Source organism: Crocodylus siamensis, chromosome 2 (assembly GCF_052110815.1).
Source record: "Crocodylus siamensis isolate JL-2025a chromosome 2, ASM5211081v1, whole genome shotgun sequence".
Taxonomy (NCBI): Eukaryota; Metazoa; Chordata; order Crocodylia; family Crocodylidae; genus Crocodylus; species Crocodylus siamensis.
Window position 1 is genome coordinate 47069899 of NC_143396.1, and position 19662 is coordinate 47089560.

A 19662-nucleotide genomic window follows, 5' to 3' on the forward strand; every position below is an offset into this window, starting at 1 on the left:
CAGCCCTGGTGTCAGAGTCCAGCTGTAGGTGATTAGCTGCCAGTTAAAAGCCCAAGTGGGGAGAGATCAAGTGGCTTGAGCTGGAAAAGGAAAAGTTTCTGACCTGGAGGCAGTCTGAAACCCAGACAGGCCAGGCTGAAGGACCCTCTCCTGCCACCTGGAAAAAGGCAAGAAAGAAGGTTTGTTTGGTTGGGGGCTTTTGCTTGTTTGTTGCTTTGGGCAAAGATTATTGTTTGGGCTGGCTGCGGGGCTCCTAAGGGGCTAAGCCCATCCATGTGGAAGTAGGCACATCAACTGCATACAATGTATGGTATGCACTAATGTATAGTAAAAGCTGCGCTATCCGGCATCTTACAAGCCGGTATGCTCCACTAACCAGCATGGTGGCTTGTAAGATAAAATGAAACTTGAAGTACCCACCACGGCACTTCTGGTTTCTCCAAGACCCCACAGTCCAGGGCAAAGCAGTCTGTGCTGCTGAGCCCCACAGCCCAGGGGCATAACAGGCTGCACAGGGCCATGCAGGGCCCACCTCCCTGTTCTGTGGGGCCCGCATGGCAGCAATGCGGTGGGAGGGGTGGCGATGCCACGGGAGGGTCAGAGGGACACCCCAGATACAGTAGGAGAAGCTGTGGCCAGGGCCACTCAGTTAACCAGCATATTTTGTTATCTAGCATCCCTCGTTCCCAGGGGATGCTAGATAACAGAGCTTTTACTGTATTAGAATCTTAGTTGAAGCCCCTTTTTAAAATGTAACATCAAGATTCTGAGAATTGGCCATGATGAATACAACAAGACAATGATGGCACAAAAATGAGCAAATAATTCAATAGGCTAAGACTAACACTTAAAAGAAATTTCCAACTATCAAAGGAGTTAAGTTCTGAAATACCTTCTCACATGAAAAACCTACTTGGTTTTAACGTGAAGCTTGATATGTTTAGGAACAGAAGTATGTGATACGGTTACCTACAATAGCAAAAGAATGGATTTGATGACACAGATGATCATTTCTGATCCTATGTCTTGAGTTCCTGTGTTCCTGAGAGAGCTCTAGAAAACTGATTTAAACAGAGGGAAGGAAAAGAAACATTAGCATACATCTGGAAGTCAGCTGGTATAGAAACTTTTCTCAATTGCTGGCTAGTATAGAAACTTCTCCCTTGTGCACACACTCCTAGTATGATTGCATACTGATCAGTGATCTGCCTACTCTCTTAAATCTTGTAATAATATAACATTACAATAGTTCATGTATATTACTATATATGATAGAAGTCAACAAAATCATGAAGGGCAGAAAAAAAGTGAATAGGGAACTGTTACTCACTAAGTTCCAGAATACTAAAACCAGAGGAGACCTGCTGAAATTAGCAGGAGCCAGGTTTAAAACTAACAAGAGAAAGCACTTATTTATGCAGTATAATAAAGGGCAACCATGATGTCCCCTAATGGCCATGTAGCTCCTGTTCTGAAGTACCTTCCCTCTTCCCTTTCCTGCCCTATCTTGGTTGGAATTATTAGAATGTGAAAATAGAGGCTGCCCAAGGGTCCTTGACCAAGCCCTAGTCCATCTTGTTGCCAACATATCTCTGTCAGACTCTGCTGGTCACAATCCTGCTCTCACACTGGATGGACCCTCCCAGCCCATCTGTACCCCAGGGCACTAATCACTTTATTGACTTATTTTGTGGCCTCTAACCTCCCCTGTAGCCACACCCATGCCTCATGGGTCATTCTCCCTTGTTGGGACTTCAGCCTTCATGTTTCTGCCCCTTTCCTCTTGCTGGGCCCTCTAGCCCAGGTCCATTGTACTGGGCCTGGCTTCTGGGTTCCAGCCTTTGCCTCACCTATTTTGGCTCTGGGCCCACCTTGCCCTGCCTCTGCCCTGCTAAGGCACTACTAGGACCTCCTCCACCCTGATAGTTCCAATCTAGTCTGGCCAGTTTAACCTATAACAAAGGAATAAGCCCTCTGGCTATAACACAAGCTCCATGCTGCATCTGAACATAAACATTAGCTCCCTGGCTTTATCACAAAGGTTCCCCCTACCCTGAGTCATACTCCCCTGCAAGTTAGGAGCAGCCCACTTGCATTACCCAGGGTAACAAGGATGTCAGCCAGGAGCACCAAGCAGCGGCAGCAAGGTGCAGAGGCAGGGAGCAGGCTGAACCCAACCTGCAGTTGCAGCCCACTCTTGCCCCATGCAAAAATTGGGGGGCATGAGTCCCCCCCAGCTCCCCCACACCTTTGAAGGAGCCGCCAGGCTCTTCTTGGGGATGATTCAGAGTAGGCACGAAGGTCTTAGGATATCCGGCCTGCTGGTGCAGCTGAGGCTGGCCCTGCTCCAGACCCCAGCTCCAGGCCCCTCCAGGCAGTGCAGGGCTGGCAGATTGTGGGGCCCACTGGCGCTGGGTGATGATCCCAGGCACAGGGGAAGGGGCAGCTGTATGGGTGCAGTGGGCCCCAGCCCTGATCCCAATCCTGGCTCTGCTGCGCTCTCTCCTGATCCCTGCCCAAACCCGGCCCCAGGCCCACTTCCCTCCCCCACCTCCCAGCCCCTTTCTCCTCCTGTGCCCCTTCCCCTGCAGGGAGGGGGCACACACTTGGCCCCCCTGCAATTTTTTTTCCCTCCACCCATGTCTACAACATTCATTAATTTGATTTCAAATAATATTTTTGCCCTGATTTACATGTGTTTGTGTAGTGTACATAGAGGTGATTGCAGAGTAGCTTAAAATGAAGTCTTACTCTTGTATACTGTGGGGGGTTGAGGGCATGGGGAGTGGATATAGGTTTGTGGGGGGCTGTGGGTGTGTGGGTATATAGAATGTGTCTGTGGGGGTGAATAGGTGTGGGGTGAGGGAGCATGTGCATGGATATGTGGGATGTGGTTGGGTATGGAGTTTGTGGGGGGGCTGCGTATGGGGGAGTGTGGCTGGGGGTGTGAGGGTCTGTATGGCAGTGTGGGGAGGTGGGTGTGCATAGATTCATAGATGCTAGGGTCGGAAGGGACCTCAATAGATCATCGAGTCCGACCCCCTGCATAAGCAGGATAGAGTGCTGGGCCTACATTACCCCAGCTAGATACACATCCAACCTTCTCTTGAATACCCCCAGGGTAGGGGAGAGCACCACCTCCCTTGGGAGCCCGTTCCAGACCTTGGCCACTCGAACTGTGAAGAAGTTCCTCCTAATATCCAATCTAAATCTGCTCTCCTCTAGCTTGTGGCCATTATTTCTTGTGGGCATGGTGGACTTGCCCTATAAACACACACACACACACACACACACACACACACACACACACACACACAGAGTCCCTCCCTACCCCTGCCCCCCATACTGGCACAGCCCTATTCTCCCATGTCCAACAACACAGCCGGGAGCCACATGGTGCTGGAGCAGTGTGCGGGTAGGACCCCTCCTGGGTCCTACTGTCACTGGCTCGTCATCTGTGACAGGCAGCCAGGAGCAGATAAATATTAATATTCTAAATTTTAGGGCTGGATCCAGCCTGTGAGGAGCCTCATGATCCAAACTAATCCAAACTGGACCGAAGCCCCAGGTGCATTTGACTCCCCGGTCTAGATAGACCCCTTTCATATGCTCTCCCTCTGGTGAATAAGCCCTACTGTTGAAACTTATTTTTACAAGCTAGTCCATGAACATTTGTGGTTTTAACAATGAATGCATGGATTAGATCACAAGCAGAAAGCTGGGTTAGCTACGCAGGGAATATTAGTCACTCACAGAGACCAGCTGTAACCTCAACAGCACTCTTATGAGGAAAGAGAAAAACTGAGGTTCTTTCAGATCCATTCAAGCTGTTGGGAGAGTCGAAGAGAGGGATACAAGATATAATTGACCAGTTGTTGGGAGCCAAAAAAGACAGTTCTTAGTAGCCAGAAGGAATAGATTAGAGCCCATTTCTGACTGACAGTTCTTTTTTGGCGGTATCTGGAAGGAAGACACACACTGCACATGAGAAGTATATTTTGATGGGTGGGGCTGGGTGGGCTTGAGCCAGACTAAAGGCAACCATCATAGGGTTAGGGAAAATAATAACTTTGGGTGAATGCATGTCTCCAAAGCCAAAAGCCATTATAAGGGTGGTGTCCAAGACTTTCGATTGCAAGTGAATAGGGAATGTATGAATAAAGAAAGACAGCAATGTGTGTATGATATTGAAATGAGGAAGTAGGTGACTGTGAAGAAAAAGGAGACAAGTTTTTAAAGCATATCATGGAAACTGTAGAAAAAACAGAGATCTTACAGGTCCGATTGATATGTTATTTGAGAAAGATGATGCATAGCTCCAGTAAAAGGGAACACTGAGAAAGTGGGTGTGAAAAGCAATGTTTAATATTATTCTGCCAATTGTGCTGCCTTCATCCATGTTTAAGTAGGCATTTCCTGATAATATAATATTAAAAAACAGTATATTACTGCACTTGGTTTTCTGATAACTCCTGAAAGTGTTCTGCCTTCTCTTCTTCTTCAGCAATCCCATGCAGTCGAGGATGATTGTCTTCCATGATTGTCTTATCTGTGCATCCAGTGATGGTTGACAGGCCTATATGGGATCTACAAACTCTACTGAAACTCAGACATGTATTTCCATGTGGGGTGGGTGGAGCTGGATTTTTTTATTTGGTCCACAACATGGCGTTTTTGCTGCTCCTACTTTTCCATCTCATCATTGTGAGGTTTCAAGGTCCTGAGATCCCTGCAGCAGATTTTCCTCCATTTGGGGTGGTCCTAGGTGATAGTCTCCCATGAGCTGACATGAATGCTGCTTTTTTTTTTTTAAGTTGGACTTGAGGACATCCCTGATGCACTTTCTCTGCCGTCTTCTTGAGTACACCTTGGCTAAGCTGGGAGAATAAAATGTGCTTCAGGAGTCTGGATTCAGACATCTGGATGACTTGGCTGGTGCAACAAAGTTGATGCCAAATGATCATTGCCTCAATACTCATGGTGTCTCTTCCCACTGGATTTGGAGGATCTTTCTTGGGCAGCACTTCTCCAACAACTTTAGATGTCTTCTGTACATTGTCTGCATCTCAGCTCTGTACAGAATGGTGGGAATCATGATTCCTTGATAATCCATGAGCCTGGTTTTGGATCTGATGCTGTAATCTTCAAATATCTGTGTAACCCGAGTGATACTCCAAGATGTATCCCCACTCCAACTGAAGGGATCAGAGTAGGTGCACAAGCACTGGGGGAGGTGTAGAGACCCTCCTTCCCTATAGAGCAGAGCCAGATCACCAATGGGGTGACTTGGGGGGACTTAACCATACACCTTTTGTTGAGGGGTACAGCAGTGGGAACATAACATATAAGCCAGGAGGTATAGGAGACCCTACAATATCCCAAGGGGATGGGATTCAATAAAGGTTAGGCATTCACATTTGTAGACATATTCATCTAGTTAACCAAGACAGGTTTAACAAAATATAAAACACAAACAACATAATACTGACTGACAAAATATAAAATGCACAAAAGACAAAACTTCAAATACAAGAGATACAGGGCATAGGTACCTGGAGGGGGAAAACACAGTGACCCCCTCCACTCCAACAAGAGCTTCTCCCCTGTTGCTTCACTCACCCCAGCCAGAACTTGAACTTAGATCTCCTACATGGTAGGGAGATACTCTACCACACAGCCACTACTGCTGGGCCTGTTCCAGGCTGCTGGAGCTTCTGACCTTCTGGAAGCCCCTGCTTCATGTCAAGCTGCCCTGCCTCTTGCTGGAGAAACTGGAAGCGGAGCTGGGAGCCTCTTGGGTCACTGCACAGCTTTCTGCTGGAGCCAGGTGGGGACCTTTCCTGCTGGCTGCAGCCTCTTGCTGGGGATCCTGGAGCCCCTCCTGCTGACTGCAAGCTGTGATGCCCCAGCCTCTTGCTGGAGATCCTGGAGTCCAGCAGGGAGCTTTTCCTGCTGACTGTGCTGTGCTGTCTGCATGTCCTGCTCCTTTAGGCTCTTCTGGGGCAACTGCACCTGCCCTGCTGGCCCAGGTCTTGCCATCTCCTTGAAACTTCTTCCTCGTCATCCCTCACAGATCATCCTTGAGTCAGCTGCACTGCTTCTTTTATCCCCCCCAAGGTGACCCTAGGGGCCAATCAGGGGACATGGAGGTGAGTCTCTGGAGCCTGACTGGTAAGGAAAGGGAATCCCAAGCCCTCCAATCATCTTTTACCCCTTCAAAACCCCTGGGCCAAATCACTACCAGATGGCCCATCACACTGTTTCTTCAGGTGGCCAAAGGCTGAACTTGCATATTTGAGGCTGTAGAAACCATACTTATCTCCCTGCTGTTACTGTCACTATCTGGCTTCTCCTCTCATTGTCTTTCTTTACTCACCTGCCATGCCTTGATGGAAACACTTATATAAAGATAGGAAACAGAGGTTGAGAGGTGATATCTCTTAATTACTGTCTGGATAGCAACCATGGGCTGCTTCTTCACAGGGCTCCTCCATTCCCTACACTTTGTCCTGTGATGTTCCAGGCACTCTGGTTTCTCCAGGTATTCTCTTGTTCTCTCTCTGTTTGCTTCAGGCTGTTCTTTTCACAGCCCCAGCACTGCTAGCAAGGTTTCCAGCTGTTGGTCGATGTTGGCAGACCCTTGTCTCTTCAGGGTCCCAGCATCCAAGTGCCCTGCCTGGCAGGAATCCTCACTGCCTTAACCATGACCCCTTTTCTGGGTCTACCCCTTTCCATGGTCTCTCAGGGTGGATGAGGAACCACCCCAAGCCTTTCTGCCCAGTGACTAGCTTTTCTGTCTTTCTTTCCTCAGAAGGCCCTTCCCATCAATTCCTCACTCACCAGTCAAGCCATTCTTTACCCCAACAAGGTTTAACCGGTGCTTCCCAATGATAGGTAAGTACCTGCAGTCTCAGAAATTCCTTCAGTTCCCCAGCCAACTGTAGCTCCATGCTCTGCACCACTGCTCTATGTGATCTTTAGTGCTCTGGCTGTGCCCTCCTCAGGGCAGTTAGTCCTAGGGGCCTGTAACCCTTTTAACTTCCATCTCCCCATCCCTGGGAGCCAATCCACACCAGCTCATCCCTCATATGTTTCTCCACCGGGGCCAAGCCAGAACTCAATAGGAAACACCTGCATTCCCACTGACCCATGCCATCCTGTAATGACCCAGCACTGGTCAGTTTCCCTTCTCCCTCTCTGAATAGTGGGTGTCCTCTCTCCCTGTACTGGGCACCAGAGTGGGTGCCCTATTACAGAGGCAATGTTGGATTTCTTCATCAATGTCAGCCTATTGCAAGAGATGGCTTCTGACATATGGGAAATACTCAGTGTTCTCTAGAGTCTCACCATGGATCTGGATTACCAGAGCTAGGGGCTGTTCATTAGGAGCTTGTTGGTGGAGGGTCTTAGTCTTTCAAATGCTAAGTGTCCATCTCATTTTCTGTATGCCTTGGTAAAGATGTTGATGATTGCCTGAAAGTCTGCCTCTGAATGAATGCACGCTACAATATCATCAATGTACTGGAGCTCAATGATTGTGCTTGGGATCATCTAGGTTTTGCCTTGCAGTCAGGTGAGGTTAAACAGCTTACCATCCATTCAGTAGTTTAGCTCCACTATGGCTGGAAGCTTGTTGGTGGTCAGACGTAACATCACAGCAAGGAATATTGAGAAAAGTCTTGGAGTGATTGATGCAGCCTTGTTTAAACTCCCATTTTAACCTCAAAGGGATCTGTGATAGATCCATTACTGAGAACCACCACTCATATACCATCATGGAGCAGGCAGAAAATGGTGACAAAATTCAGTGGGCATCTATACTTCGGAAGGATCCTCCATGAACATTTTACAACTGACAGAGTTGAAAGCTTTTGTGAGGTCAAAGAAGGCCATGTAGAGAGGCTTGTGTTGTTCCTAACATTTTTCCCACAGCTGAAGAGCTGTGAAGATCATGTCAGTTGTGCCTCTTGATGCCCTAAACCCACACTGAGATTCCAGGAGCTCTTCAGCAAGTAGAAGGAGATGGTTCGGCGAGTTCTCGCAATGATCTTTCCTATGGTGGACAGAAAGGCAATCCCTCTGTAGTTTCCACAGTCAGACTTGTCTCCTTTCTTGAATGTTGTCACAATCCTGGCATCCCCAAGGCCATCTAAGATTTCCTCATCATTCCAGATCCTTAAGATGAGGGCATGAAGCTGTGATGTTGAGCTCCTATCCTCCCTATGTTAAGATTTCAGTAGGGATTCCATCCGCTCCAGATGCTTTGTTGTTCTTTGCTTGCTTGATGGCTTTCCTCACCTCATCAAGGGTTGGAGGGATTCTGACTTCATCTCTGACTGGATGTTGTGGGATGGATTTGAGAACACTTTCACCAACAGCAGAGCCTTGATTGCGAAGGTCTTCAAAATGCTCCTTCCAATGGGCATTGATGGCTCCCCTTTCCTTGATCAGGTCTCCTCAATCCTTAGGTCTCAAGGGGGTTGGTCCCTGAGCATTTAGACCATAGATGGTTTTGGTGGCACTGAAGAAGCCACACATCATGAATGTCAGCCAGATGTTGAATCTCCTTAGCCTTGTCTTCGCACCATTTGTTCATATTGCATGTCCACCTTTGGATCTCTGCCCTGGCTTGTTGGAAACTCAGTTTATTTTGCTGGAGTTGGTGTCATTTTGTCAAGTACAAAAGGCCTTTCACTTGCAATCGATCAACTGTTGGATATCCCAGTCATTTTCATCAAACTAGTCTTGATGTTTCCTGGTAGAGGATCCAAGTGTTTCTTCATAGGTGCTGATGACAGTAGCCTTGAGGGCACCCCACATGCTGCTCACATTCTCCCATTGTTGTTGGTTGGAATTCACCAGTTTTTCATTGAGGTACTGGTGGAAGAGATATCACTTCATTGAGTCTTTCAACATTGATCTTCTGTTGTCATTGCTTCTGCTGCAACCATCATTTGGGAGCCAGCAAATACTACTTGAGTGACATAGTAGAGTGAATGAGTTGGTCATCAGTCCAGAAAACATCAGCTCCTAGCATAGCTTGGCTGATGTGGATATCAATGCAATCCCAGGCACAAACAATGACATAGTCAATCTGGTGCCAATGCTTAGGTCATGGGTGTTGCCATGACATCTTGTGCCAGTGTTTCTGGCAGAACAGGGTGTTGGTTATGGTGAGTTCAGGTTCTGCACATTTGGTCAAGAGGAGGATGCCATTGGAGTTGAATATTGTATTAGACAGGCTATGTTTAAGGCACCTTTTCTAGCCCTCTCCTCATGTAAACAGAGTAGATCCTGAAGAGGGGTGCTCAGGCACAGTTACATTTGCTAAATTGCACTTCTATCTTGTCCAAGTGCTAGGTGACCTCCTTGTAACTGCTGCCTTTGTGCCAGTTCATGACTAGGAACATCCAGACCTCACAATACTGCTCCCATCACCATTAGCTAGTTGCCAAAGGCCTTATGGAATGTGCTAGCATGGAAGATGCCTGTATGTGACTTCTTTTATTGTGGAGAAGCTGCTACACATCAGCTTCCACATAGCTCTTAACAGAATAGGACCTTGATCCAATGGCAAAGAGACCAAGACAACCGGGGATCTTGTTCTGCAGCCTTCATCAGCCTTGAGATTTTAATATCTTCTTCCACCTGCTCTGCTGTTAAGGATTTGTAGACCCATAGCTGGGGGCTGGACAGGCTTATTATAGTGGCGACCTATACTCGCCATGTCACAGCACCATCAAAAGATATGTACCTTTTCAGGAGGAAAACCATTGCCATCTGCTTACCTCACTACCACCTGCTGCTGCTGCTTGGTCCGTGACTGCTTATTAATCAGCTGCTTATTTCACAGGTAACCTTCCCTGAAGGTCATTCCACTATCCACGACCTGTGGATGCACTGGGTATAAAAATACACAAGTAAACCTATCTAAATAAAATATAAAAGTACACAAGTAAGCCTATCAAATGTGGCCATTATATAAATTTAGTGGGAGAATTAATAGACCACAGCCCTCTGTCTAATGTGCAAAAGGAGAACACATATGGCTGGATAATCTGAAAGACTCGGGAGTCTGCTTCTGGCTAGTACTTAAGGGTCTGTTTTACAGCCATGGTATTCTTGGGAAGTACTGTACATAAAAAGAGCAGGAGGTGCTTTTCCCATATAGTCTATTACTTCCTGCAATTCATGACAACTCTTTCCATGTGCATAAAGGTCACCTTTCATTTATGTACCACTTCTGTTTGTGTTGCTAGAAAAGGGTGTCCTAAAAATATATCAGATACTAGAAGTGGAGCGAGAATGCAGAAAGGGTGAAGAATATATTGTCCTTCAAGCTAGGGAAATGACAGGACCTTTTCTCTTCAAAAGAAATTATTTACTGAAGATATTGGATACCAAAAGACCCTGTAATTTTCTCTGACTTTTGCACTGTCAGGCTGACTAACAGCCCTTGCTATCTACTGTCCCCACATCGGATCTCTTGAAGTCTTAGTCTTGGCCTGACTTGAACTGTCATGGTTGGAGATTCTCGGTGCATCTACATGTGCATTAATGCACCTTTCCTAATGCACATTAAATTTAGTACCTCCCATGTTAGGCACTTAATTAATGTACATTAGGCTGTGCTAATGTGCAGTAGCACATTTGCACACTTTTCAATGACACTTAATATGCAGGAGACTATTTTACTGAGCATTAGGATAATGTCACCATTTTTACATGATGCTTTAATGTGCAGTAAAATAATCTACTGAACATTAAAGTGCACATGTAGATGTGCCCACTGAGAACCTTTCAGAAAGACATTGAAATTCTCCAAATATCTCTACAATACCTAGTAAATTTGGTACCCACACACACCTAGTACCTAGAAATGTTAAAAAGTCAAGTAATTGTCTGGATTTGAAATAAGCATGCATGATCTCATTAGAATTCAGAGGCAAAACATCCTCAAATAAGCAAAGTTGAGCAAGGGATCTTATGTTCTCTGTTATATAAAACAATTACCACTTCCATTTACATTGCAACCATGAAAGTGGCTTCAGGATGCAGAATGTTGTGAATGACAGCCCAGTGTATTTAGTGAAACCCTTGACAATTGTTGGAAGACAGTGCGTGACGTCTGATCTGGAATATTCCACTGCACTACTAGAAACCAGCACTTTTTCAGACATGATAATTGAAGAACTATCAACAAAGTTTGTTACCTCGTCACCCCAAAAAATCCTGAAGTAAACTGATAGATAGAATTTCATAGAAAATTAGGTTTGGAAGGGACCTCAGGAGGACATCTAGTCCAACCCCCTGCTCAAAGTAGGACCATCCCCAACTAGATCATCCCAGCTGAGGCTTTGTCTAGCTGGGTCTTAGAAACCCCCAAGGGTGGAGAGCCCACAGTCTGTCTAGGTAACCTGTTCCAGTGTTTTGCTACCCTTCTAGTGAGAAAATTCTTCCTAATACCTAAACTTCTCTTGCTGCAACTTGAGATGGTTGCTCCTTGTTCTGGCAACTGTCCCTACTGAGAACAATCTAGCTCCATCCTCTTCTGAACCCCACTTCAGGTAGTTGAAAGTGGCTATTAAATCCCCCTCAGTCTCATCTTCTCTAGATGAAATAAGCCCAATTTCCTCAGCATCTCCTCAGAAGTCACGTGCCCCAGCCCCCAAACATAATTGTTGTCCTCCGCTGGACTCTCCAATTTGTCCACATCCTTTCTGTAGTGGGGGTCCCAAAACTGAACACCGTACTCCAGATGTGGCCTCGCCAGTGCTGAATAAAGGGGAAAAATCATTTCCCTTGACCTGCTGGCAACACACTTATTAATGCAGCCCAGTATACCATTAGCCTTTTTGACAACAAGGGCACATTACTCACTCATATTCAGCTTATTGTCCACTGTAACCCCAGGTCCTTCTCTGCAGAGCTGCTGCCCAGCCAATCAGCCCCAAACCTGTACTGGTGCATAGGATTATTCTGTCCTAAGTGCAGGACTTAGCACTTGTCCTTGTTGAACCTCAGGAGATTCCTTTTGGTCCAATCCTCTAATTCATCTAGGTCTCTATGAATCCTAGCCCTACCCCAGCGTAGCTACTACTGCTCCCAGCTTGGCGTTGCTTGCAAACTTGCTGAGGGTGCACTTTATGCCATCTTCCAGGTCGTTGATGAAGACACTGAACAATGTTTCTCTTCACTTTGATGGACACTCTTTAAGAGCTCACCCTTACTGAGGGAGATAACAAAAAGAGTAATTGTAAGGAACAGTTATGAACTACAATTCATAAGCATTTCTGCAGACAAAGATAAAGAATTCTACTTTCTACTGACTGCATCATAATAAATCCATTGTAACTGAGAGCAAAATGTGGCTACCAGTTAACAAACAGGGACAAACACATTTCCATTAACATTCTAATCTGTGAATTTATAAAATCTGGGGAAAAATAAATTTTAGATATCAATGTATATCAATCCTATGAATGCTGAGACTCAGTCTCCACTCAGGTCAGCCATTAGGTCAGTGTATTATTACAGTTGTCCCATTTTAGAGAATTTATATGCAGCCATGTGTAGTCTGTTCTTGCCTGGAAATGCATTCCTCGAGGGATTCCCTAGCCCACAACCTTTAATATCCATGTCCTGAAAATCCTGACTACACAAAAGGGAGCATGACATGAAGCATTTAAAAGACGTGTACATCATAGTGCAAGTGTCAGGATCAGGGAAGAATGACAATTGTCAATGATCTGATGAAATGAGGAGGATTGTAAAGGGAAACAGAAGCACAAGATATGAGTGCATTTACGTGTACAAATGCTGCACGGTGGTTTATTCTAAAGTAAATTACTCTAGAGTAAACCAACCCCATACAGGTATGCAGGAGCAGATTTGCTGCTCCTGGCAGCACTCTGCTCCCACCCCCTCCAGCCCTGCATCAGCCCCCTGAAGCAGCCAAGAGGAGCTTTAAGCTCCCCCCACTAGCTGCCAGGGAGCACAAGGCCAGGAGACAACTGGGAGGGCAGGCTCCACCACTGGAGCCAGGGTAGGATAATATCCCCCTTGCTCTGGCATCAGGGAGCTCCCAGCCCTGGTCCCCAATGTGGGGGAGGCAGCTTGGAAACAGAGGCAGGTCCCAGGCCCCTGACCTGATCCACAGGTGAGGCAGCTAGCAATGAGCCCTGGCTGTCTGGGGATTCTCCACCCAGCTGGGGGCTCACTGCTAGCTGTCCCACTGGCAGTTCGGCACATGGGACTGGGACCTGCCCCTCTCCTGCAGTTCTTTCTAAGCCCCAGGCCTCAATTGCCAGCCAGGGTATGGGGCTGGGCCCAACGCCTAACCAGGATATTTCTTGGCCAGCCCCAGGCTGCATGAGGAAGTCTGCATGTGCAGCCCAGAGCTGACTGGGGGCTGCCTGAAATGGGACGGTCCCCAGCCACATCCAAACTGTACATGCAGACTTCCCCTTGCAGCCTGGGGTTGGCTGGGAACAATTCTGGTCAGAGGCAGGTCCCAACCAGCTCCAGGCTGGGCAGGAAACTCCCCCCATGCAAGAAGGTTCCAGCCTCCACTCCACTATCGCAATTGCAGAACGGAGCTAGAACAATCTCACAGCCTGTTTCTGTGGGACAAGCTCCTAGCCCCTGCTTCATAACTGAGATAAGGGAGTGGAAGTTGGGAGCTCCCTGCTGCTGGGGCAGGGGGACATTGTCCCCGCCCACGATCCAGTGGCAGAGCCTGGCCTGGCAGCAGGCAGCTCCCAGGGGCAGGGAGCAATCTCCTGCCCCCCGCTGCCTGGCTGACTAGGAGCAAGTTTGCTCCCAGCCAGCCATCTACATGTGCTGTACAGAGCAGTAACTAATCATGAGTAAATTTATTACTTGTATTTACAAGTAGCAAATTTACTTGCAATTAAAGAAAATTACTGTGCAGTAAGTGTGCGCGCGTGTAGACAGTGACACTATGCAGTAATTTGTGATAATCTTGAGTAAAGCTTCTTGTGTAGATGTGCCCATTAAGGGTGAGCAAGACAATGGTGAGATCTATAGTCAACAACTGTAGAGTGAAAAAATGAGAAAGAAGTGAGTTAGTGTTGACTGGGTGGCTCTCATGCACCTGCAACAACTGAGTCACAAATGAGACTTTGAGTTTCTGAAATATGAATTTAGGAAGGTTAGAGTGACGAAACAAGCTGAGTTAGGAAACAAGCTTCCACTGTGTTGAATGGACAGATCTGTTTATATACAGATTAAAAATCAGCTATGCTACAAGGCTGTGGCATTTGGAGGAGTGCAGTCAATGGGAAATCAGTTCAGTAAAATTATAGGGCACAGGCTGTCTGGATGCCACTTGGGGTAATGTTTAACTACCTGCATAACAAAAGGTGCTAAAACCAGGCAGCTGAAAGGAATCCACTTAGTAGAAGAATATTGGGGTGTCTCACTAAATTCAGCAATGAAAGGACATTGTAAAGCTGCAACTTCCTTCCTACCCTACCTCTACTCTGCAAGATAACTGGATTGCACACAGCCAAACAGCAAAGTCATTTTCTTTTGTATCATTGTCTTAATAGATTCTGAATGATCAGGCTTACTCCTGTGGTGTTAACCTAAATGGTGTCATCTCATGTATATGGTCCAACTAATGTTTTTTTTTCTTTATTTCCATAGCAGTACTGAATACCAGATATTGTAGAAACGGTTCTTGTAGCTGGTCCTTCCTTAATTGCCTGTTATTTCTACAATATACCTGATACTGATTTTAGATTTAAGTATTTTGACTCTGTTATGATTTCAATATGCTATTGTATTGCCGCATTACAGACTACAGTTGACTTGGGGTCTGGACATGCAACATGTTAATCTGTAAATTACACCAGGGGTTAGAGTAGACAAATAACCAAGACAATTATCATTTGTAGTTCAGCAGTATATGCTGGTATGAATATGTCATATATACAGGGTCTCAGTCATATTTCTCTTTTCCTAAAATCTGTATGACCAAATTATTGCTGCACAAAACCTCAAATCCCTATGTGCAAACTGTACAATCAGTAGCATACACATAAAATAGTGCAGCATTGAAACAAGCCCCCATATAATACTTAAAACAAATTATGAATAGCATTTGGTTGAAATGGTACTCAATTTTTACCTACAAAGATGAAAATACTTACTTGGCTGTATATTTTATTATTAGATTTAGACTACACTTTACACTACAGCATATAGAGTTGAGTACTGCAATACAGCCTTCTCATAGAGAAAGCAGAATAAGGCAGAAAAATGGCACTTGTCATATCTTTGCCTGGAGAAAGGGGTAATCTACAGCATCAGGCACAAAGTATTCCTAATTGCCTCCTCCCTTTTAACTCTTGTAATTTCCTCTTTTGCTCATTTTTTTATTTCTGCATACTGATACAGTCACTCTAAGGAAAAAGAGATGCAGCTGTGCAGCTCCCCATGCAGAGTAAAGGAATTAATTGTCAGAGAGAAAGGAGAAAAAAATGAAACCATGAAAGTAGTGCATGAGATATTAAACTAATGAAAAGGATTGTACTAGATGTGTAGAAATGGGGTATCAAACCCATGCAGTCGCATGGGAGGGGCATGGGGCTGGTCTAAGGTTGGATTGCATCCCACAGAAAGGTGCACGGCCGGTCCAAGATTGGTACTTCATGTAGTTCATACCCTGGGCCAGCCCTGTATGCTGCATGCATCTTGCACTGGTCCTGGTCCAGGGCTCATGCACACAGCTGGCACAAAGTGTGTGCTGCATGAGGTGCCTGCACTGGACTGGCCAGCCTGCAGGGCTGGTCCAGTGAGGCACTGCATACAGCCCATGTGATGCTCTGGACTTCTATGCTACCTGCAGCATGCATTCCCAGCAGAGTACTATTCACCACATATCTGGGACTCACGAAGCACATGGCATGTAGGGCTAGCACAGAGCATCAGTTGCATGCAATACCTGCACCAGACCCGTCATACTGGCCATGGCATGAAGGGACAGTCCATGGGCCCAATCCAAACTGTTCCCAGAATCAGTCTGGCATGGGCACCGCATGTGGCACACACCCTAAACCAGTCCCCTGTGTCATGTGCAGCACAAGGCCAGGATTGGTATGTGCCACATGCAGCACACAAGGTCAGTCCAAGATCCATGGGCTGGACTGTAGGGCTTCATGTGCTGGATCTGGCCTGTGAGTTATATCTTTGCCACCCCTAGCGTAGAGCAAAAGATTCTTGATTATACATTTTAAGCCAGAAAGATGTTTTTATAGTCCTTGAGTCTATTGTATCTTTCTTTTTTTTACCATGACTATGGCTGCCAAATCAAAAAGCTCTATGCAGAGGACAGGACTGCTGAAATGTTATGGCCTGAAGCACTATTTACTTGTGCTATTATAAAAATAACTATTATTCAATATCCACAATAGCCCATGAGGAAGTTTGGAAGAATTGGGGTTACTTATTTTTAGAGAAAAGAAGATTGAAAGTGGACTTGATAACAGTTTTAAACTACAGAAATGGCTCTTATAAAGAGTACAGCAATCAATTCAACTCTGTATCTACTCAGGATAAGACAAGAAGTAATGGGCTTAAATAGCTAGGAAGTATATTTGGGACAAAGATTGGGAAGAACATTCTGACTATGATGGTAGTTTAGCACTGGAATAGATTATCTAGAGAGATGGTAAAATCTTCCACTGGAAGTTCTTAAATGCAGGTTATGTAAGTATTTTTTGGAGGAAGGGAGCAGGGGTTGATTTGGGAGGTTGAGGCGATCCTGTCTTGAGCAGATGGTTGCACTAGATGACCTCTCAAGGTTCCTATCATTTTTTGAGATACCATAATTCTGTAACTTTCAGAAGCTGTGTCCTACTGTATAGCACGATCTGAAAAGGATGTAAGGCACAATGAAGGAAAAGTAGGAAGTTATCTCTATTCATCTTCTCCTTGTATATCATAGGCTTCTTCTCTACAAGTAAGTTCAAGTTGTCCCAAAGAACCACCTCTCCTGCAAACTTTCAGATCTTTGGGCAGAACTCCACAGTTCCTTCTAGTGGCATGGAACCAGAAGTGAAGTCAAAGCAATGAAAACAATACATCGGTCTCAAAATAAACTGGAATGGCAGATGTGCAATAGAGCTAAAAACCCTGATATCCATAGCATAAAAAGTTCATAGCACTATGAATGGGAGTATAAATCTATCATTTGAATAGGAAAGTATAGCTTACAGAAACATATATGATCGTCCTACTTTCCTACAAGGAAGATTTGGACTGATTTTAGTGAAGTAAATTTGAGATGTTTAGACTGGAAAGAAGCTAAAGGGGCTGCAGTTGGCTCCTAGAAACAGCAACTGGAAGAGCAGCAGCAGGTATAGTTATTTTTGTCCCCCGAGGACTCATGCCCCAGTTACTCCCCCTGAGTTATGCTACTGGAATAAGGACCACTGAAAATTCCACAACCTTGCATGGGCCAGGTGTCTGATTTTGCCCAGGCACTTGTTAAAATTGGCAAGGTATTTAACTGTTATAGAAAAATCTACATATGGCAGAGAGAGGGAGAGAGAGAGTGCTAGCTATACAGGATTCAGGCTATAAACAGCAGACATTATCAGCACACAGAATTAATTGATGCCTACTTACTTTCCATAACTCCTAAGTATTTGCATGTTGTAAAATTGTTCACTGTTAACTATTCAAAACCATTGTGGCCAGTGCTCTAAAGGGGCCTCACATGTTTCAGCCTATCTTCTCTGAATTACCTATACCTGTTTCTTTCCGTTCCTTCTCCCCTGCTTTCAAGAATTACTCCTCTCCCCATCAGGGTTGACGAAATGGGAAAAGTGAACAATTTTTTATTAGGTAGAAACTCAGAGGAAACTTCCCATGTCCCAGGCTTGTAGGAACAGTGTTCCACAGACATTTTAGCTGCTGAAGACTAACCTGAAAGAGCTTTTTTATTGAATAAATTTATGCAAAAATCAAGGATCAAAGAACACATTTCAGTTACTTGCCCATACCAGTCCTGGCCATGGAGGAAATGCTGTTATACACTCACTAAAACATAGGGAGAAGAGGTAAGCTATTCTAATTTCCATTTAAAACTTTAACATGTTAGGGACCAAGACAGTTTAAAAACTTATTCTGTGTTTGGTTAAGAGAAAGAAGGATGTGGGGAAAATGCAAGGAAGAAGCTTTTTTGAAAGAGAGATTTAAGAGCGATTTAACATTAGTATTTGCATTTGGAAGTGTCCAGAGCCTTAAATCAGAATCAGGGCTCTGTCCCCCATGTAATTAAAGAAGGAGCTGACAACTAAGGATCTGATTAATTCTTCAGAGCACAGTACCTTCTGCAGTGATTTACAGCCGTGTGAAAAGGGTGTGAAATACCAACAAATTAGAAAGGTAACATTTCACACTTACTGGGCACTGACATCAATAAGTGCACAATATGAAAGGCAGTGGAACATCAAGCCCACAGGAATTAAGCAAATTGATGCAGAGGTTATTAATAAATTTGCTTTGATTTTGGCTTGCCTTAATACAATGGCATGGGTGACAATAGATTCATAGATTGTAAGGCTGGAAGGGACCTCGGAGGATCATCAGGTCCAGCCCCCTGCACCAAGCAGGAAAGACAACTGTGGTCAGGTGACCCGAGCAAGGTGACTGTCCAGTCTTCTTTTGAAGATTTCCAGGGTAGGTGATGGCACCACCTCTGGAGGGAGCCTAGTTGTGAAGTAGTTTTTCCAAATCTTAGGCCTGAAATGGTCTTCCAGGAATTTGTGACCATTACTCCTAGTTTTCCCCGAGGGTGCCCTGATTAACAGTTCACCGAACCCTTGATGTACACGTCTGATGTAGCAGTAAGCTGCTATCAAGCCCTCTCTCAGCCTTCTCTTTTTAGGCTGAAGAGTCCCAGATCCCTCAGCCTTTCCTCATGTGGCTTGCCATGCAAGTCTCTGATCATACAGGTAGCCCTTCTCTGGTCTTTCTCAAGATTTATCATGTCCTTGTTAAACTGCAGCACCCAGAACTGGACATAGTACCCCAGCTGCAGTCTCACCAGTACCGAGTAGAGTAGGAGAATCGCTTCTTTCATTTTGCTGGAGATACATTGATTGATGCATGCCAGAGTATGCATCAAGGGAGGAGGGAGGACCCGGGCAACTACAGACCCGTCGGTCTTACCTCAATCCTAGGGAAACTCTTTGAGAAGATCATCAAGGAGCACATCTGCAATGGGCCAGTTTCAGGGATGATGCTCAAGGGCAACCAGCACGGTTTCATTAGGGGCAGGTCATGTCAGACCAACCTGATTGTCTTTTATGACCAGATCACAAAAGCACTGGATGCAGGTGTTGCCATGGATGTAGTCTTTCTGGACTTCGGCAAGGCCTTTGACACCGTCTCCCACCCCATCCTCATTAAAAAACTAGGCGACTGTGGCATTGATGCCTATACAGTCAGATGGATTGCAGATTAGCTCAAGGGTCGTACTCAGAGGGTAGTGGTGGATAGGTCATATTCGACCTGGGGGGCAGCAGACTCCCCCAGGGCTCGGTCCTTGGGTCCGCGCTGTTCAATTTCTTTATCAGCGATTTGGACGAAGGGGTGAAAAGAAACCTGTTTAAATTTGCTGATGATACC